Source organism: Armigeres subalbatus, unplaced genomic scaffold (genome assembly GCF_024139115.2).
Source record: "Armigeres subalbatus isolate Guangzhou_Male unplaced genomic scaffold, GZ_Asu_2 Contig411, whole genome shotgun sequence".
Taxonomy (NCBI): Eukaryota; Metazoa; Arthropoda; class Insecta; order Diptera; family Culicidae; genus Armigeres; species Armigeres subalbatus.
The window spans coordinates 84355-106949 of NW_026943164.1; the positions used below are offsets into that span (position 1 = coordinate 84355).

Below are 22595 nucleotides of genomic sequence, written 5' to 3' on the forward strand. Positions count from 1 at the left end.
TTTAGCACTAAAATTAGTTATTCGACGGCTCTTATTATAAGTTTTCGATCAGGAAGCAAAGTATAAATATAAAAGGACCATTGACAGCTTTGACCGCTTCCAGAACCTACTGGTTGCCCACGAGGAACCTATGGGAGGGGAAATTTTAGTTTTTACACCAAAATCAATCATTCGACAGCTCTTCTTTTATATAAGTAAAGTATTAATATAAAATTGACCATTGATGACTCTGATCGCTCTCAGGACCTACAGATTCTCCTCGGAAAACCAGTAGAAAGGAACATTTAAGTTGCAGCACCAAAACCAATATCTCGACGGCTTTTTTTCGTGATTTTTGATCAGAAAGCGAAGTATGAGTATGAATTGGACCATTAATGGATCTGACCGCTTCCAGGACTTACGGATTGCCTCCGGGGAACTGTGGAAGGGGACATTTTAGTTTTAGCACAAAAACCAATCATTGGACGGCTCTTTTTTCATGGATTTTAATCAAAATGTGAAGTATGAACAAGAAATGGACCATTGACGGCTCTGACCGTTTTCTGGACTTACGGATAGCTCACGGGGAACCTGCCTACTTCATACTTCGCTTCCTGATCCAAAGCCATGAAAACAGAGCCGTTGTATGACTAGTTTTGGTGCTAAAACTAAAATGTCCCCTTCCACAGGTTTCCTGGGCCAATCTGTAGGTCCAGAAAGCGGTCAGAGTCCTCAATGGTCCCTTTTATATTCATTTCTCGATTCCTAATCGAAACCACTAGGAAAGAGACGTCGAATGACTGGTTATGATGCTTAAAATAAAATGTCCCCTTACACAGATTCTCCAGGAGCAATCCGTGGGTCTTGGAAGCGGTCAGAGCCGTCAATGGACCATTTTATATTTATACTTCGCTTCCTGATCAAAAATCGAATGACTGGTTTTAGTGCTAAAACTAAAATGTCCCCTTCCACAGGTTCCCCGGGGCCAATCCGTAGATCCTGGTAGCGGTTAGAGCCGTCAATGGATCATTTTCTATTCATACTTCGCTTCCTGATCGAAAACCATGAAAAAAGAGCCGTCGAATGACCGGTTTTGGTGGTAAAACTAAAATGTCCCCTTCCACAGGTTCCCCGGGGACATCCCAGCGACTCCAGGATTCGTTTATTCAATTGGTTTTTCATTCTGGACACATAAGAGGCCTTCTAGAATGAAATCATAGTGGACGATCTATCAAAAAGCGAGATTCAAATGAAGTTTTGGCCTGACCCCTTTGATAAGTATCGATCGGAACCGATTTTAAAGAAATGGCCATATCTCACTTGATTCTGGTCCGATTCTAAATCTCAATATATGGTTCCAATCAGCAAGAGCCCTACTTCATTTGTGGTTACTAATATTATTCAATTTTTAACTACAACTTCTCCTAATATCCACCTCAAATTTACGGTTTTGAACCTATCTCCGAAAAATCCGGAATATCTCCGGAATCCGGTGGCCATAGTCGGTTCCATGGACATACCGTCAAACTGCATTAATTTTCTAGTTCAGGCATGCATGAATTGTCAAAATCGGATGATAACTAAGGTAGCTACAACACATCTAATTTTACCTAAAATTTGCCTATCCTAATTATTTTGTCCATCCCCTGTACGTTTAAGCAGAAGATATTTTAGTTACTAGATAACGATTGACGCTTCGGTTCCCTTTGTTCTGCTGTCCGGAACATGTTGGGTACCAAGTTGTCAAATCGTATGGATTTTCCTTCTTTGACATTTAGCTCCCCTATCCTCGCCAGCAAAAGATGTTCTGGACAGCGACGACAGCGACAATCTTTATCTGATGACTAAAATATCTTTTGTTTAAGCTATATCCCGTGTTGAATTACGCTAATAATGGCGTTCCATTTATGTGCATTATTTTTAGCGTAAATTTCAGTGGATTTTGCTATCTGTGATACTACGACGTCATACGATTTTATATACTATTCTAAGCCAAATATGTTTAAAAATGAAAAGCATATCTACAACAGTATTTTATTTGAAGGGCTCAAAAGTTTTGAGTATTTCGGAGCCGTATTCAAGTTATTGTATTAAATAATTCAAGAATTTTTGTATTGGTAAATCGGCTTGGTATTGGTAATACAGAACTTTTGATACAAAACCCAGATTAATCCACCTAGCGTTGGTGGTGCCTTTCTCGCATTTAGTTAAAACACCAACCTTATATGGCGCTTCTATAGTTCGATGTACCATTTTCTTCATAACTTTTAAACGCAATGACCAACACCACCAATAGGTAGGTGAAGATGTCCGCTACCTGTTGATGGTGTTGGTTTGCGTGGAAGAGCTATCATATTCGTCAAATCGTCGTTTGAATCTTTGTTTACAAAAGCAGATAAGTCGTTTTGAAAATTTTGTCTTGAAATGTTGGAGTTATGACAAAAATCGAGGGGTCCATAAACTTGGTTTTGTGTATAACTATCGAGGGGGCTATCTGAAAAAAACTAGTAGTCATTGCTCGTGAAAAGACGCGTTTTTTCATGACAGATGATTTTTAACTGCAATTTTTTTTCAAAGCGGAATCGTGCACAAAATTTTACGGTACTTCAATTCCCAAAATGTTCATTGGAGTCCTTCTGTTAGCCTCTCTATTGGCATCCCAAGTGAGATGAAAAATGACATCCAGCTTTTCAACTCTACTCCAGGGGCTTCCGTAATATTCTGCAGCACTGCGGACTTAACAAAAGTGGTCAGACAGTTTTTCATGAAAACCAACCAGAAGGCAATGGAAAGAAGATTAAGACTCAGGAAAGTCGCAAATCGATGCAGTCTATCGAATCCTGTTGGTCGATTTGTGTTCTATTACTTAATTTGCGATGCATCAGTGGTGCAACGGAATCGGAATAACATACCAATGGTGTCATCTGGATTCCTCGGAAATTGTGTAAAAGTGATGCCTAGACACTAATTCGTGCACGTTGAGGTGGAAACATGGGCGTAGCCAAGGGGGGGCAGGGGGGGGCCGTCGCCCCCCCTAAATTGTGGAACGATCCAATCATATACAGAAATAGGTGGTTGAAATTCTAAAGATTCCCAAAACTTATTAGGGCATCCAGGATCCATAATATATGAAAGTTCAAAACAACTCGAAACATTTCGGACTCAAAAATTCTCTTTGAAATCCTTCTAGAAGCTCCCCTGGAAACTTCTGAATTCCTCCGGAAAGTTATCCACAAATTCCTCTGAAAATCGTTCGAAAATCCTTCTCATATAATTGTAATTTCTCCTTATTTAGAAACCCCCCACAATTTTTTTAGGAAATTCACGAGGAAATTCCTTGAAGATTTCTTTCTTCTCTCCAAGAATTACTTCTAGATATTTCTTCGGTTATTCTCTCTTCAGGAAAAATCCGGCATTTCCTTCAGGCATGCATTCGAGAGTTCCGTCAAGAATACATACGGAATTTCTTCCCAAAATACTACCAGAAGTTTCTTCAAAAATTTATGACGGAAATCCTCCGATTTAGCTCCATAATTTCACTTGTAAATCTATAAGAAATTCCTTCGGAAATTCTTCTAGGAACTTCTCCGGGCATTCCTCTCGGAACTCTTCATTTAATTCCTCCGGGATTACTTCCAGGAAATTTTCCGGGAATACCTCCAAACATTCAATAGCGAAATCATCTAGCATTCCAATCTGGAATTCTTTTCGCAATTACTTCAGAATATCCTTCAAGAAATCCTCTAGAAATATCTTCATGAATTCGTCCAAGTATTTCCCCAGAAATTCTTACAGGTATTTTTTCGGGAGTTTCTTCAGGTACTTCTCCAGGAATTTTCCCGGAAGATTTTCCACTCAAGTGTACTAGAATTGCTTCCGGACTTCACTCGGAATTTACTAGGATATCTGCCAAGAGTGCTTCCACAATTTTTTTCGGAACAATCCGCAGGGATTACTTTCAGGAATACTTTCAGGATTTCATCTGGGAATTTCTGCATTAATTCCTCCTGGTATTTTTCTGGGAATTCCTTCAGATATTTTTTCGGAAATTCCTTTAGGAACTTCTCTAAGAATTATTTCAGGACTTCCATATGGGAATTCCTCCGGAAGTGCTTGTGGGAGTTCCTCCGGGAGTTCTTCCAGGAGTTTTTCCAAGAAATTCTCCGGTAATACTTCCAAGAACTTTACAGGGAATTCCTGGACGATATTTGGCAGGAATTTCACGGGAAATGGGATTTCGGAAGTTCCTTCAGAAATATTTTTTCTCGTCCTCTAGGGTATTCCACCGGATATTCCTCTGAAGTTCCACCAGTAGTTCCTTCGGGAATTCAATCAGGCTTTCTTCCAGGAATTCATTTAGCATTTCTTTAGGCATTTATCTTCAAATTCCTCCAGAAATTCCTCAGAGAATTTCTCTGGGAGTTCTTACGGGAATTCCTCCGAGAGGTTCTTTTAAGAATTATTACAGGAGTTCCTCCTGGAATTCTTACGGAAGTTCCTTTGGGAGTTCATCCTAGAATTCTTACGAGAGTTCCTCCAGGATTTCCTTCGGAAATTCTCCCTGTAGTTCTTCAATAAATTCCTCCAGCCACCAGCCAAGTTCCACCGGCAGTTCCTCCGAGAATTCCTCTGATAATTTCTCCGGAAATTCCTATAGAAAATCCCCCGGGAGTTCCTCCGGGAGTTCCTTTTCAGAGAAACACCCGGAGAAACTGCCGGTGAAACTCCCGGAGGGATTCTCGTAGAAACTGCTGGTGGATCTCCCGGAGGAATTCCCGAAGGAACTGCCGGAGGAGCTCCCGTAAGAACTCCCGGAGGAATTTTAGAAGGAACTCCTAGAAGAATTCCTAGAGGACCTCCCGGATGAGCTCCCAGAGAAACTATCGGAAGAACTTCTGGAGGATTTTCCAGCTTTATTTCTGAAGAAAGCCCAAATGATTTCCTGAAAAAAAAAGCCTGAATAATTTCCCGGAATAGCTTCTGATGGAACTCCCGGAGGAATTCCCGGAGAAACTCCCGGATGAATTGCTGGTGGAATTCCTGGAGGAACTCTCGAAGGAATTTTCTGAAGAATTTCTGAAGAAACTCCCGGAGAATTTTCAAAGGAACCCAGGGGAAACTATCAGAAGCATTCTCGGAAACAAGAGAATTCATCTTATAGACAAATCTCGTCTAGCTGAAACCTTTGTTAGGGTTTGTAGCTGGACCATCATCATCATCAGAGGACCTCCCGGAGAATTCTCTGAGGAGCTCGAAGATTTTTCGTGAAATTCTCAGGAATGTTTACTGTCAATTCTGCGGAATTTCCACGGAATATTCTTATTCTTAAAAATTATGGGAAACAGCACGAAAATATTTGAATTATTGCAGAGAATTCTGCAGAACTTATAAAGAAGTTCGTGAAGATTTGCTTGGAGTAAATAATGGTGGAATTTTCGGATCAATTCCCGGCAAAATTAGGAATTCCTGTAGACACTGCCGAATAAGTTCCTGGAGGCATTCCTAAAGAATCTCTGATAGAATTTCGGATAGAATGTCAGGAGCAATTGTCGAAGAAATTCCTGGAGAAAGCTTGCATATTGATTTTTCTGCCTATTTTATAATAAATATTATTTCAGAGAGGATTTGTTTAGAAATTCAGATGTATGGTTCTAGTATTCTTAAACTTTTGGAAGAATGCATAAGACAAGACTTATGGAAGAATGCAGGATTTTAATAATATTTGTTATAGCCGATTTTATATTCTTTCTGAATACTAAGTGTAGTGGATAAGATTGGCATTAGATGTTATGATAAAATTATGATATCAAAATACCATTATCATTAATTGCATAATTGCATAATTTGCTCTCAATTTATAATTAACGACGATGGCTTTTTTTAGCATAAGGCTTTTTTATCATAACATCTAATGCCAATCTTATCCACTACAATACTACAGTTTGCTGAGTATTGTTGCGGCGAACGGTCGAGCGTAGGAACTTCGTCCGGTCACGACACTAAGTTCGTTAATATTTTTCTCACTTTATTGAAAAATATCTGATGAGCAATAAATTACGCATTTTTAAATCCATTATTGTTTTAATCATTATTGTTTCGATTTGGGTTGGATTTGGTTTCATGTGTTAATATTCATGTGTTTTTATAAAACTACGATTTAGAAAAAAGTTAGCCCCCCCCTTCTCGAAATCCTGGCTACGCCCATGGGTGGAAACCGTCTAGTAATTTCCCGGAAACTATTAAGAAAAAAAGTCTTGTCACGGATTCGCCAAATTGGATGTTCCCCGGATATGTCGATTCAAGTGTAACCTGATTTTAACCAGAACCTCGACGAACAATTGGTCTTTCCATCTCTGAAGAAAACCATTCATATCAAAACAGTTGAAGAAAGGATCTTGCACATCGAGGACAGATTTGGTGAGAAAATTCCATTGCAAATTATCATAATTTACATTAAAACTATATAAATATATATAAAATATCCATCAGGGCACCCGATTGAAGCGATTTGGATAGGAAGAGTGGAATTGCCAACTTCCTATTGTTAACATTTCGTGGATAAAGGGCGGGCTCTTCTCCCCATCTATTGGGTCAATCTGGGGAACGAGGGCTAGATTGTATTATTGTATGTACGAACTTTCTTCTGGAAGGAGATTCTCTATCCATCCTGTGGATTCGCATAAGTGTCTCTGCTTATGGAACCACCCCACCCATTTTTGGCCCTTCATACAGGAGTTTGATGAAATACATACAATAGTATAATCATGATCAAATCGTTTGTCAGATATGGCCAGTGCTATCGGCAGGTGCCTTGCTACAATAGATGGTAGTATCATCATCATCATCATCATCATCAACTATCGAGGGGGCTATCTTTCTGAAGAATTTAACTCGGATCCTTAATATACTTACCAAAAGCATTCGAATGAACATAAATTTAGGATTTCTTAAGAACCTCGTGCAAATAGTGGCCCGGTCTCAGCGAGAATTACTCTTTAGCGTATTCTTTAGTATAGATCCTCTTGACAAATGACCTTCATGTGGTGAGTTATTTTTCGGATTGACAACCTTATTTATTCTGCAGGGCGGTTGGTATGTTTTGACCTTCCTAAAGATTTTTTTATTGGCCACGCAAAATTTGAACAACTTTTCATAACAATGACCAAATGCTTTCGTTTTTTCACAGCACAAAGCCATAAATATGCTTAATGATCTGTACTGATGAAAATATAAATATTCCACCAAAGTTTTAGTATATTTAGATTTGAAGTTACTGCCTCAATTGGGGGACACTTGATCCCCTAGTAGTCATCCATAAATCTGTTCTCAGGCTTTTATTTTTTTTTGTAGATTTGACAGATTTGATGAAGGGTTGGTAGGAAAAATTATGTATTGCATAGGTATCATAGAGAGGTGATCAACTCTCCCTAAATTTTAAAATTGCATATGCTGTCGAATTCAATAATAAAAATCGTTCATGTATACGCACAGCAATTAAAAAATTCTGCGTATTTTGAAGGAAAAATATTTAAAAAATATGATGGCACCTTTCTAATTTTATCAAAGCAAGTTCTTGGAGAGGGATCAATTTCCCCCGAATATTTTAAAAGTCGATTTTTGACAGCACTTCAAAAAATCGATTGTGTATCAAAAACTACAATAATTTAAGATGATATGGAAATGCTAATATTGTGTATCCGGAATAAATTTATACCGCTTTTAAACCGAAGTTGGATTTTTCTCCAGATACAGGCAACTTTCCCAACTTCGGAAGTAGTGCGCTGGATTCCCCTAAAGATGCGCTAAACAACGCATTCATTAGTTTGACAGATGAAACTTCGGAACAAAGTTCGGTTCGGAAGTCCGGACTTCCGAATTCTAAGTTGGTGCTACGCCGACAATATCATCTTCCAAACTTAGACGTACATGTACATGTTCATGATAGAATTAAAGGCGAAGGTATAGAATTGATAGTTCCGTTAGGATACGGCAGGCATGAAGAATGTTTTTACAGAAGTCGATTTGAAAGCGAGCGGAGGGCAATATTTGTGATGGCACATATCGCACGACCTGGGGGCAGCAGGGACCATGTCCAAGGGCTTCACGACCCCTCCCCAGCTGTCTGCGAGTCAGGGAGAACTGCCTAGGGCGTGGTGGGATTTTGCAGTGGGCTCTGCTAAAATCCCTCCCAAAAAACCACAAGTGCCCGTAAGCAGACTCTATCAAAGTGACTGTGTGCCGCTTCAAAAGCACAAGCCCAGGGAGTGCCACTGGCTCATCAGAGTTGATACCAGTAAGACCCTGATTATGGTATACTGGTTCCGTGTTATTGGACTTTGTATCTGGATATTGAAATATTGTGAACGCGAGGGCTGGTAGTCTGGTTATTCAATTCTCTTAGTAAGGCCGGGTAACACTGACCTGAAACGGCGAATGGGCTAATGGCCAGGCTGTCTTCCGTCCCCTAAAACCGTGGCGGGCCTTGTAGCACGCGATACAATCCTGTGGGTCAGCTGGTAGCTGAGTGGGAGTAGGCTCAGATGCTCCTTCCTGACTAGCGCTGATCTGGCTCTGAACACGACAGTGTCAACCCTCGCATGGCCTCCCTGCATGCCGCAAGGTATGTATAGATAACCATGGGTTCGCGAAGGCGATTACACCAGCAGGATTCGACAGCAGCCGCAAGGGGGACCCAACAGCAAAATCAAAAATTTCGAAGGAGGGAGGTGAGGCGAATGGTGACAAAGAGAACCCTTTCGCCAGGCGCAGTGGCCTTGATAGGTCACCCCAAAGGTCGCCGGGGGGAGGCGATGGTGGAGCCCGTGCTGGGTCAGACGAGGTGCCGGTTGACGTCAAGACGGACGACCCCACTCTGACCAAAGTCATTAACTCGGTGATGACCAACCATGGGGAGGTTGGAGTCCAGACCATGGAAATGATTACGGACGTATCGGACGTAATCATGTCCTTCCTGGACAACCGGTTGAACTATAGTAAGGACTTGAAGCAGGCCGTACTGATGACCCTCTGCGCTCTAGTTGACGGAGGAGGTCCTGGGTGACGGGGTTCAGGTTAGAGCCCTGTGCCCAGTCCTGAACATCCAGTGCAAGAGCATGGATAAAATAACCGAAGCCGGAGACCTGGTAGACGCACTGAAGGAGCAGTGCAATGTCGAGATCCAGGAATCCGCGATTCGGTTATGCAAAGGCTTTGCGGGAATGCAGGTTGCCTCATTCCAAGTACCTATGGCTGAGGTCAAGAAGGTGCTGGATAAGGTAAAACTGAAAGTGGGCTGGTCGGTGTGCTCGCTGAGCACAAGCCAACCCAATCGGGCCTGTTACAGGTGCCTTGGCCACGGTCATAAGTCCTATGACTGTAAGGGACCTGACCGTAGTAAGCTATGCCGTAGGTGCGGAGCCGAAAACCAACATGCTCGCACCTGCCAGGCTGCACCGAAATGTCTGATCTGTCCTCCGGGGGCAACAGGCATCTCATCGGTGCTCAGGCCTGTCCGGCCTCTAGAAGGATCCAGACATGCAAGTAACACAGCTAAACTTGAACCACTGCGAAGCGGCCCAGCAGCTGCTACAACAGTCGGTTATCGAGTGTAAAGCTGATGTTGCCTTGCTGTCCGACCCATATCGCATCCCTGCTGGGAACAGCAGTTGGATTGCGGACAAGTCCGGTATGGTGGGAATTTGGACTTGTGGGCGATACCCCATCCAGAAGATAATATCTTCTCCCGACGATGAGGGTTTTATCATAGCAAAGGTAAAAGGAGTTTACTTTTGTAGCTGCTACTGTCCGCCTAGATGTAGTATAGAGCAGTACACTAGGGTAGTTGATATTCTTGCGGCGAAACTAACTGGCCTTAAAGCAGTAGTTGTAGCAGTTGTAGACTTCAATGCGTGGGCAGTGGACTGGGGTTCCAGGTTTACTAACGCTAGAGGCTATATCCTGCTAGAGTCACTAGCGGTATTGAACGTAGTTCTTCTGAACGAAGGTCAAGTGCCAACGTTTAGAGGACCGAGCGATGATTCATGTATCGACGTCACCTTCTGCAGCGCAGAATGGACTGAAGAACCAGGATGGATGGTCCACGAGGGTCATACTTCTAGCGACCAGCAGGAAGTACGTTTTATGGTCGAGTATACCCGGAAAACTACGACGAGAAGAGGTGGTGCAACTGATCCCGGATGGCGCACCTCACAGTTCAATCAAGAACTGTTGGAGGAGGCGCTGCGCTGGGAAAGCAGGACTACAGGACTGAGCGGTAACGAACTGACCGAGGTACTAACACGTGCCTGTGACATAGCGATGCCAAGGAAGACCCAGCCCCCAGGAAATCGACAACCAGTGTACTGGTGGTCTGACACGATTGCAGATCTTCGTAGAACCTGTCTTAGAGCTAAAAGAAGGTTGCGACGTGCTAGAACGGACGATGAGCGACTCGATAGACGTGGGGTATTCCAGATTAAGGATCCCCAGAGATGTTAGTACTGCGCGTTGATTACACTTGATGTAAAAAACGCGTTTAACAATGCTAGCTGGGCAGCAATTGCTGACTCCCTGCACCGATTGAGAGTTCCGGATTACCTGTGCAGGATACTGAAAAGTTATTTTCAGAACAGGGTGCTGTTATACGACACGGATGCTGGTCAAAAGTCGATCGTAGTGTCTGCGGGTGTTCCACAGGGATCGATCCTCGGACCGGTTCTGTGGAATATTATGTACGACGGAGTATTACGCTTAAGTCTCCCGGCCGGTGTGAAGATTGAAGGCTTCGCGGATGACGTAATGCTGGAGGTAGCAGGAGACACTCTCGACGAAGTCAGACTGAAGGCTTCATACGCGATTGGCAGAGTGGAGGAATGGCTCAACTCGAGACGGTTGTCCCTTGCACACCACAAGACGGAAGTAGTGGTAGTGCATAACCGCCATGGGTTGCAGCAAGCGAGGATAAGAGTAGGGACCTGCACAGTTAACTCCGTGAGGTCGCTCAAGCATCTGGGCGTGATGATCGACGATAAGCTCAATTTTACGAGCCACGTCGATTATGCATGTCAGCGGGCTTTATTGGCGATAAAATCTTTATCACGAATGATGTCCAACAGATCGGCGGTGCATAGTCAAGTGTGTAGGCTGATAGCTGGCGTAGCATTGTCTATCATCCGTTATAGCGTGTCGGCATGGGCCGTAGCACTAAAAGCCGAGTACAATGTAAAGAAATTGATCAGAGTACACCAACCCGTGAGCAACTTGACGTCTCCAGTACAATGTCAGTGTACCCTGAAAAATTGGTTCAGGTGGTTCTGTCAAACTTACTTATATCAGGAGCATTTCTCGATTATGGCGAAAAAGGTTAAAGATAAACCTAATTTTTTTTATTATTGTTAATAACACAATTGCATTACTCATTAGGTATTTTGGTATAGGCTCGTATATATTCAAGCACTACAGGGCTGGGTGCTTAAAAATACAGATATCACTACAATGTGGTTTGTTGCTGGATGATTCGAAACAATTATGTAAAGGGGTACCAATCTGTAGTACGATATCATTGTACCCCGAAATTTTGGTTTAATAAGTTTAATTGATTCGATCAAACTTGTGAGTTGTGATTATCTGAATCATTTTATTAAAAAAGCGAAAACAAAGGTAATGTCCAGTACTCAATACCATGACAAAAATCATTCCAATCTAGAATTAATTTTAGGAGAGAGGCTTATGACTCTAAGAAGACCGACTGAAGGTTGAAGGAGTGATTGCCAAAACAAATCAAATGGCGGAAATTTTACCGACGGTTAATTTTCATCGCTAGCGCCTAAATATGTCGCGCCTAAATAAGTTGGAAATTTTTAAGAATTTCGCAGATAGAATATGTTTAGTGAAGTAATAATGAGTGAACTGGGTTGGAAATACAGAGGAGGAAAGTAAAGTTATTGTATAAATGGGCACGGGAGATGTCACTTTTTAAAATAGCTTATAAAAATCTAACGTAAAATGGGTCATTCATCCTTTTTATTTTTTATTTACAGTAAACCCCCGCGAAATATACCAGATAAACCGATTGTCAAATCCATACAAATGAACCAAAACAAATGGCCGTCCATTTGAAAATAGACAAGATAATATATTTAAATGAGTGTTTGTACGTTTTATTCTGGAAAAATCTGAATTAGCCGGACTAACGAGAGGCTTTCTTTAAGGTAAAAGTAACGTTACAACTTGGGAAAACTTTCCGCCGGATTTTCGTCCCCGCGCCCCGTGTGTTTTAAATGGGACCGGGATTGTGATTATCCGTGCTCAATTTCGTATAATTCGTGCCCAACATCGCATATGTAAACCACGCGGGAAAAAAATTCGCGAACCAAATTCCCGAGCTGTGAGACTACCTTAATATGAAATTTTGGGTTGGAAAGTTTCTCGACTTCCCTCACGCAAAAAGATGTTGCAGTTGACATTAGAAATACTACAATAAGTGATGCCAGTATTGTTTTCACGATTTCATGCATTTTCATACGTTGCCATTTCGACAGTTTTTCACTCCGCCGGTCTCTGGTTATAGGGTGGCTAGTAGACATTATCGTACCGAGGGTTAATAGACCAATGCAAGATCTTGATCTAACCTCACTTGTTTGACAGTTCACAGAGCTTGTTTACAAGGTGTTAGAAGAAAAATCGAAAAATACGTAACGCAAAAATTGGGCATTTTCAACTCCCCCTCCCCCCTATGTCACACTTTTTGTATGAAACATCTGAAAATTTTGTATGGATCGTCACACTTCGACCAACCCCCCTCCCCCCTTAAGCGTTACGTAATGTGTGGACGCTCCCTACTGTTAAATTTAGCCAGCTTCGAAAATGATTTTGGTCTTGTTTGTAAAAGTGCTAAACAGTAAAAGCCGGCATCTTTAGTTCTCATGCTGCACTGCACGAACAGGTATAAAATAATAATATGCTTACGGCATGATACGATCATTTAGTTCGAATTTGACTCATTTATAATGAATATTTATTTAATAAAATACTTGATATACAACATTTTAGAGTAAAAACAATTGGCTATACAATCACATTTTAAAACTCGGCTTCTGAAAAAATGAGTAAAACTTGAACCACTGACAAACAGATATAATACATTGAACATTCATTCATCAAATCCATCGTCGTTCAAACACTAACCAGATGTCGTTAGTGTTTGAACGACGATGGATTTGATGAATGAATGTTCAATGTATTATATCTGTTTGTCAGTGGTTCAAGTTCTACTCATTTAACTTAATTTAATAATATTTAATAATTTATATAATAATAAAATAACATTTAATTTAATTAACTTCAGCTAGCTGGGCTAATCACGAACTAGGTGGCGGTAGTGAGCAAACGTCAAAATAGAGTAAATTCGATGCACACGCCACGAGTGATCGATTGGCCAACTTAATGATTATTTGAATTGACCAGTAAATCAGTGAACGATGGAAATTTGTCGAGTGTTATGTCTGTTTGTCTGTGCTTGAACTAAATGATCGAACCACGTCTGGTGGTACAGAAATTTATTGAAAAATTTAAATAATATTGAAAGCTTTGACTATAACGCATGTCCCTTCTAGCTATTTTTATATTCGTAGTCTACGCACCCCAAACACAAACACACACCAAAATACAAACACGCACCTAAATACAAACACGCAACTAAACACAAACACGCACCCAAAACATAAACACGCAACTAAACACAAGCACACACCTAAACACGAACACGCACCAAAATACAAACACGCAACTAAATATAAACACGGAACTGAACACAAACACGCACCCAAAACATGAACACGCAACTAAACACAAACACACACCCAAAACATAAACACAAACACGCACCAAAATACAAACACGCACCTAAACACAAACACGCACTTAAGCACAAACACGCACCCAAAACACAAATACGCACCCAAAACATAAACACATAACTAAACACAAACACGCACCTAAATACAAACATGCAACTAAAGACAAGCACGCACCTAAACACAAACACGCACCCAAAACATGAACACGCATATAAACACAAACACGCATCTAAATACAAACACGCACCTCAACACAAACTTGTACACGCATATTTCATGATCTTCAAGTGACTTAGGAAATTCGCATTTTCAATTACTGCTAACCTTATAGTATATTTTTAAATACACCTATTTCCTCACTTACTCACCAAAAAAATCGAATGAGTAGTTTTACTCACTCAGGCGTGAGTTTACTCACGCGTGAGTGCTCACCATACCTGTGAGTACTCACGGGTGAGTAGAACTGGTTCAACTCATATGAGTGAGTGAGTGAGGATGGAACGAACCATGCTCACTCATTTCCCAACACTGTTTTTTGCTCCTTGTCTGTCTGTATCCATCAACGACAGGTTGCGTGAGCGACATAGAACAAGAGCTATAGGTGGCCAAATTTCATAAAATTCGGTCGACAAAAACCCCCTGCCAATAATAGAACAAAACCTGCCAAAGCCGTATTTTCCCCTATGTGAAATTTTTTTTCCCAGCTTCTGTTCATGGGCAGTTTATCGTGTTGCCGCAGCTCTGGTAGATGGTACGATTACCTCTAAACGTTCGCACCATTGATCCCTTCCAACAAACCTCCTGCAGCGCTACGATGCCGAATCCACGGTCCTTGAGCACATCGGCAAGTATGCGTGTGCTCCCGATGAAGTTGAAGGTCCTAGTGAAAACTGGCTTCGTAGCCGTGCGACTAGCGACTTCAATCGTCTAAACGCATGTGCTGTGGAGTGTGGGCTCGATTCCCTGTGGGCTCGATTCATAAAGCGAAAAGTTCTCCACTGGTCCACTGGGTGTTGTGCAAATGTCCTGTCCGTTATCTCATGCTAGATGATTAAGTGTTCAGTCTGTACGACCTCGGGTCGAAGACGGTAATTCTGTCTTTTTTTTATCCGACCGTCGAGATCTGACTTGCCATCATTCCCCGAAAAATACAATCATCTGGATTCAGTTCCGGTGGGACATGCCTCCACTTGCAGTCATTGATTAGGCGTTGGATCTTTGCGATTCGGTACAACTGGGATTTCAACCAGTGCAAAACAATGCTGGAGTTCACCCAGATGCTGGTTCATTGGCGGTTCGACGAAATTTGTTTCCCTCCAAAGATTGTCAGCCAACTGGCTACCGAGAAGGGCGGCGAGTTCAAGTCAAGGAATTGACCGCCCACATAGTGGAGCGACGCGAGATTTGGATACTGTGACATTGTCCGAATTCGTCTGAGATGAGCAACCATATGCTGCTTTCGATGCATCGCTGTACTGTTGGTCCAACCAAAAGAATCTTGTTCAACGCAAACTGGTAGAGTTACGACAGGATCTATCGAATACGATTCGTGTCTCCGTCTCAGGACGATGAACGGCAATGTGCAATGAACGCATTTCAGCACTGCTGCAAAAATTGCCACATTTTAAAAATTCGAAAAATATTAAATATGTATCAGAATAAATCTTTTGAATGTACTTGATTAAATCAGTACTATATTACACTTATTTAATCATAAATCATTGTTATCTATTCTTTTTCTAGATGGCGACACATGTACCTTAAAAGACGGAGAAGCGGGGATATGTCAAGAGGCTACCGGTTGTCCCTGGTTCTTGGAGACCATAGTGAAGAAGAAACGCTTCGGAGAGCGGGTAACGTGCGGGTTCGATGGCCCCATTGAGGTCATCTGTTGCAAAATGGACAAACCGGTCACTTTTAAGCCGGGTGTCCGCAGCGGTTTGGCCTGCCAGGATATACCGGATGCGGACAATCGGCTAACATTCCACATCATCGACGGGAGGACGCCGCCGATGGGGAATTTCCTTCATGGCAGCCTTAGGGTACGAAAACGAGGAAATCAAAGATGGGTACGATTACCGCTGTGGTGCAAGTCTGATTTCACCGAACTTCTTGCTGACGGCCGCACATTGCATTCCCAAACAGGGACGTCCGGTAGTTGCGTTGCTTGGTACGGCCAGTCTCAACTCCATGAACGGAGTTGTCGTTAGAATCAAGGTACGTGTGGAACAGATTCGCGCTGATGCAACATTGTGCTTGGATTGTTTCATGCTAACATTTTACAGGAGTTTTATCCTCATCCCGACTACAGAGCCAGCCGCAGCTACAACGACATTGCCCTGATTGAACTGGAGAAAAGACTGATAAATGAACCTGACGTGAATCCCATCTGCGTCCGCAGCGATACCGGAGATTTACCCAACGATGTGATTCTCACTGCCGAAGGTTTTGGGATTATTGATGTAGACAGTAAGTACTGAATATAACATACAGATTTTCCAAAGCTCATCTTGTGTTCAATTTACAGAGCAAATTCGCTCCGCTCAGATGATGAAGGTCAATCTAACCACGGTGGCCCTGACCAAGTGTAACCAATCCTTCGCTGACAACAATCTGTTGACCAACAATCGCAGGTTACCCCAGGGCATCATTGACACGCAGTACTGCGCAACGGGTCGTGAAAACATCGTCACAAAACAGGTAGGCGATACCTGCCAGGGCGATTCCGGGGGTCCACTCCAGATCGTAGTGGACGGAAAGTTCCAACTGGTGGGAGTGACTTCGTTTGGAAACGGATGTGGATCGAATACGCCCAGTGTATACACCCGGGTCGCGAGATTTATCGATTGGATTGAGCCCATCGTATGGCCGACCGGAGTTCCGAAAACATGAACGGTCGTAGTACAAATGGAATAAGGAATTTGTCATGAAAACTGAAAAAATATACGAAATATGAGAAAACTCGCTTTTCAATGTTGAAGTTTTATATCAAATAATTGATCAACAGGCCCAAAAACTGGATGCCACTGAAGTCTGCCGTATTTTACACGATTCACAATATTTTATTTCTTGTACACTTGATACATATCAGTTTTTATCGTTCAGCCGAGTATTGAACGCAGCCCTTTCGGCCGGAAACGATAACTGTAATATATTAGATGTGTGTTCCGTATCACCATAATATGATTATTATTATTATTTATTCAGACTAAGGCCGAAGTGGCCTGTGCGGTATATAAGAGTCTTCTCCATTCGGCTCGGTCTATGGCTACACGTCGCCAACCACGCAGTCTACGGAGGGTCCGCAAGTCATCTTTCAACTGATCGATCCACCTTGCCCGCTGTGCACCTCGCCTTCTTGTGCCCGTCGGATCGTTGTCGAGAACCATTTTCACCGGGTTATTGTCCGACATTCTGGCTACGTGCCGATTTTTGCGGTGTGAACGATGGATGGTTCTCCCAGCAGCTCATGCAACTCGTGGTTCATTCGCCTCCTCCACGTACCGTCCGCCATCTGCACCCCACCATAGATGGTATGTGTTCTGTTCACCTAAGCGGACTTTAAAAGGACTCTACTACGGAAAGGACTATCTTTCGGTTGAAGAATAGTAAAGAAACGTCTGGACTACAAGGGTGTCAAACAACTTCTGTTTATTCAGATATTCGGTTTCCCCGATTATGGTTTTACACTTCATCTTTATCTCTCACTCATTAACTTCGAAAGAGAGCTTATCGTTTGCTCTCTAGAGTTCGAAAGTGGTATCTTCCATTTTGCCACCACAACTCCTCCTTCCATAAGTAACTAGCAAATATTACTAAATTAAATAACAATTCTATTTCAGAAAAGAAATTATCCTATTTCAAAATTACATGCTTCTTCGATATGTGGCTAGTAATAAACATATTCCTCTTTTCTTCTTCTCTTCATTCGTCGATTAGACCTTCTGATCGGTTTCACTGCCGGTGAAGTTATCTCATATTCTTCAAAAGCAGGAACCTCTTGAAAAACGAATGAATCTGCTGCAAATCCATAAAAATCTGAATCCGAATCAGAATCTTCTTCCCTCCTTCGTTTGCTGTGTGGTTCGTTGCTCGGAAAACTACTTTGTAAGCCAAAATCCCCTTGAGCTGAGGAAGAATCGGCCTTGCGATAAGCAGAACTTGTACATAGTGCTTCTCCCCCTTCGTTTTGTGGTTCAGTGCTGTGGTAATCATTATCGTTGACAAAATGCTGTGCTGGAGTGGATCCCAAAATCTCTTCTTGTACACAAACTCGTTTCCGAGTACGATGAGAATCGGGACAGACCTTGATCTGGCGTCTATGGGCTGAGATCACTCGGCCCCCAAGCGATACCTGTAAAACATTTGGAGAGATGTGCATTAGAAAAGTTGCTGGTAACCACTGTCTAATATCTGTTTTGTTAGGAATTTTATAATAGATCAGATCATATTTTTGCAGTTTGTTAAACAGATTAGCAGTTTTGTCAGTATCTGCACAATGTGCGCTTTGGTTATCATCATGCTTTGTTTTTGTCAAATTTTGTTTAAAGCTGTGTTTTGGGTTAATCAAGTCAAGTGTTGTTTTTGGTTTATACGATAGCAGGCGCTCTGAGGGAAAACTTCCATCCTTTCCTAGGCATATGTTTCTGTAGTTCATAAGGAAGAAATATACTTGTTCATCAATGTCCAATTTACGAATTTCCGGATCCAATAGAAATTTTTTTAGAACATCCTTTACCAAACGAACCATCCTTTCTGCCTGCCCATTACTTTCTGGATGGTATGGAGGGCTTTTCAATACGACGACTCCTTGTCTCTCAAAGAACTTGATAAAATAGTTCGAGTTGAAAGGTGGTCCTCCATCTGTTACCAGTACGTCCGGCAATCCGTATCTCGCCATGATGCCTAAGAAAACCTTGATGACTTTCTTATGATCTGTCCCAAACCTCATAAGCTCGACCTCCACCCATTTGGTGTAACTGTCTACCACCACTAAAAATGTCTTTTTTCAAAATAGAAAAAATCCGCATGAATCCTGCTGAACGGTTTGTTTGTAGGAATCCACGGCGAATATGGCGGTTTCTTGGCAGCTGGATTTGTTTCATGACATATTCGGCAAGATTTTACATAGTTTTCTACATCCGTATTCATCCCAAACCAATATACAGTTCTTCTGGCCAACTGTTTGATCTTGTGCATGCCTGAATGGTTGCGGTGAAGCAGTTTTAAAATCCCTTTCTTCATTGACTCTGGTACTATCACCCTGTCTTTAAACAGAATACATCCATCTACCTCTTCTAGACACTGGTAATGTGAATACACGTCGATGAACCGTTTTTCCAGTCGATCTGGCCATCCGTTTCTTAAATAATCCATAATTTTTGTAAGAAACTCGTCACGCCTGGTCTCCTCTGCTATTTGCTTGTAATTTATGGGAAATTCGTCTGTGAAATTTAGGCTCTTTACATATGCTCTATCTAATTCTCTAGGTACTTCCTGTGCGAGTGGAAATCGCGAACAAAAGTCTGCGTTACCCATTCGGTTAGATGGTCTATAAACTATATCGTAGTCGTAAATAGAAAGTTCAAAAATATACCTTTGTAGCCTCGTAACCGACATCGCGTTCTTACCTTCTTTTCCAAAAATTCCGATCAGAGGCTTATGATCGGTATAAATGGTAAATTTCTTTCCATACAAAAAATTATGGAATTTCTTGACCATACTGACTACCGCCAACGCTTCCAAATGGAGAATCGGATATTTCTTTAGAGCTTCGTTCAAAGAAAATGACGTAAAGCAAATTGGTCTTTCCTCTCCTTTGATCACGTGAGCCATTACACCACCAAGACCGTAGTTGCAAGCATCAGTTACTACAATTACTGGTTTATCTGGGTCAAAATACTCCAATACTTCTGGCTTCAAAAGAAAATGTTTGCATTGGTTGAAAACTTTTTCGCATTCTGCATTCCATTCATACTTTGTATCCTTCTTCAGGAGTCCATACAGAACACTTATGCGGGAAGATAAATTTGGAATAAATTTTGAATAATAGGTTATCAAACCTAAAAAAGCCTTTAATTCCGAGACATTATGCGGAGCTTTTGCTTCACTAATAGTCTGAACTTTTTCGGGACACGGAAGAAGACCATCCTCAGTCAAAACGTGCCCTAAATATGGCAATTTATTCACGAAAAACCTGCATTTTTTAAGGTTTACCTTAATGTTGGCTCTAGACAATCTTTCTAGCACTAAATAAAGTTTCTTTTGGCAATCCTGTAGATCTTTGCCAGCAATAAGGACATCATCCAGATAACAGAAAACGTTTTCTAACCCCTGCAACACTTGGTCCATGACCCTTTGAAAAATCGCAGCGCTAGATGATGCTCCCTGAGGAAGCCTGTTATAAACATACAATCCTTTAATGGTATTGATTACCATAAACTTCCTCGATTTCTTTGATAGCAAAAGCTGCGAATAAGCTCCTGCCAAATCCAAAGTACAAAAAATTTTCGACCCCGATAACGCAGCAAACAAATCTTGGGGTAATGGCAAAGGATAGGTGTTCGGTATAATAAGCTTGTTTATGGAGACCTTACAATCGATAACGAGTCTTATGCTTTGATCTTTCTTCAAAACAACTACGACCGGCGAAGCCCACTCACTAGCACCCACTGGAGTGATTATACCATCTTTTTCCAGTGAATCTAAATGTTCTAACACTTTTGGCCGCAATCTCAGTGGAACTCCATACGCTTTTTTAAATATAGGTGTATCGTCTTTAAGAATAAGGTTTCCCTCAAAGCCGACTATCGGGTTAGACAAATCTTTATCAAAGCATGTGGGAAACTTACTCTTGATTCTGTCTACTGTTTCGTCCTCCGTTAGGGCATTCACGCGTTGTACCGAAGTACCAGAAAATGTATTTCTCCATCCATCATAGAAGCAATCGAGCCATGTTCGCCCCATCAGTGGAACGAAGTCCTTATCACAGCGCAGCACCACCATAAACAGTTTTTGATTATTCCTTTCATTCGCACACTTACGCGAACTTTCCCTAAAACATCCAGTCTATTTCCATCAATTACAAATAACCGTTTATTGCAGGCCTCCAGTGGACAATTTTTAAAGTTTCTTCGATACAACTCCTCGGATATAACGCTTTCGGCAGACCCGCAGTCAACTTCCATAGTTGTTTTCTTATCTTCAACAATTAACTCCGCTAAACATGGCTCATTAGCTCTACGCTTCGATGCAATCATCATGCATCCTAAAACTTCATCCTCAGAATCCGAGCTCAACTCATCCTTTAATCGCTTGAAAAGACCTGAAGTATGTTCGGCTATCGCAGGCTTAGAGGTTTCAATAAACTTGACGTCATGACGATTTTTGCGAGGACTTTTTCGCTTTAAACGAAAACAAAATTTCTTGGTGTGCCCTGTTTTGTTACAAAATGAGCACACAAAAGGTTTCCGCGGACTTTTGTATTGACTACCATTTCTGGAAGAAAATGAATTATTGTGATTCCTGTCTCTGCTACGACTTCTACTCCGATAGCTCCTTCGGCCAGGTGAACGGACTGCCCGACGTCCTAATCTAGCAATCACACTCCCTCTACGATCATCATCTCTATCCATTAACCTCGTTCTATCCGAAGACAACTCTTGACTAACAATAAGCTTGACGGCTCTTTCTGAAGTCAAATCTTCCTCGTCAAAAAGCCGCTTCTGTAATTGACGATCGTTTACACCAATCACTAGCGCGTCCCGAATAGCCCGCTCTTTAAAAGCACCAAAACCACAAAGTTCAGCTAATTGTTTAATAGCTAACACAAAATCCTCGGATTTCTCGTTGGGATTTTGCCGGCGTGTCCAGAATTTGAATGTATGAATAACATCCGAATCCTTCTTATCAAAGCGTTTTTGGAGCGCTTCTGTTATTTCTTTGTATGACAAATCCTTCAAATTTCTACCGGAAATAGAAGTTTCAGCTGTGTGAAAACTTCTGTACCACACAGCTAGAAAAGAGGTTTTGTATCTATCCTCCCATCATTATTATGCAGAAATTGCCACTCTAGCTGTTCCAGGTACTGCGAAAATGGGATTGTACCCGGAATAAACGGTTCGGTAGTCATCGTTATCCTTTATTTCAATTAAAACGAACAAAACACGAACAAAACACAAAAAAATCAAAATTGCACCTTATCACAGGTTTGTCTAAATGTAAATAAAATTCAGCAAAAGCATATAAAAGCAATAAAAAATAATCACGTACCTGTAGGATCGCTGCGACGAACCAAAGCTCACTCTGAAACCAAGTAGCAATCAAGCGTCCAAACTCTCAGCACAAAAGTCAGAAACGTTAGAAGCACTCTGACCAACAGCAACAACAACAACGGCAAACCCTTCAAAAACAGCAACTTCCTGGGAGCCCTTCAACAGCAACAAACCGGGCCAAGCTCCTGAACCACAAGCAGTAGCAACAGTAGTCCAACCAAGCAAAAATCACAGCAATCACCTTCACCAAAATATCGCCAAACTGGACGGTCGCAACAGGGTCAACGCCCAACGTAAAATGCACTTTGTTGCACGATGCACCGACAAATTGTTGATAGAATGTATTTCAAATGCGATGGCTACAGCCCGTAGTACACTGGTATAGTTCGATCTTTGACAGTCTACCACACCACTACCACCAAATATACACAAGCGGTAGAATGATTTTGCCGCCTCTACCACAGTTTACCAGTGATGTCGTCAGAGA

The 22595-nt window shown here is 41.8% G+C and overlaps 1 long non-coding RNA gene and 1 pseudogene across 1 annotated transcript; one reads left to right on the forward strand and one right to left on the reverse strand.

The window, feature by feature from the left end:
* Window positions 1-16795, forward strand: part of LOC134204129 (serine protease persephone-like) — a 52214-nt pseudogene extending 35419 nt beyond the window's left edge.
* A 666-nt stretch (window positions 16796-17461) lies between these two features.
* On the reverse strand, window positions 17462-22383 carry LOC134204138 (uncharacterized). The gene is made up of 2 exons (XR_009977787.1): window positions 22107-22383; window positions 17462-18189 (listed from the first exon to the last, which is right to left on the reverse strand). It is a non-coding gene; the product is annotated as an uncharacterized LOC134204138 (long non-coding RNA).
* Between the last annotated feature and the right edge of the window lie 212 nt (window positions 22384-22595).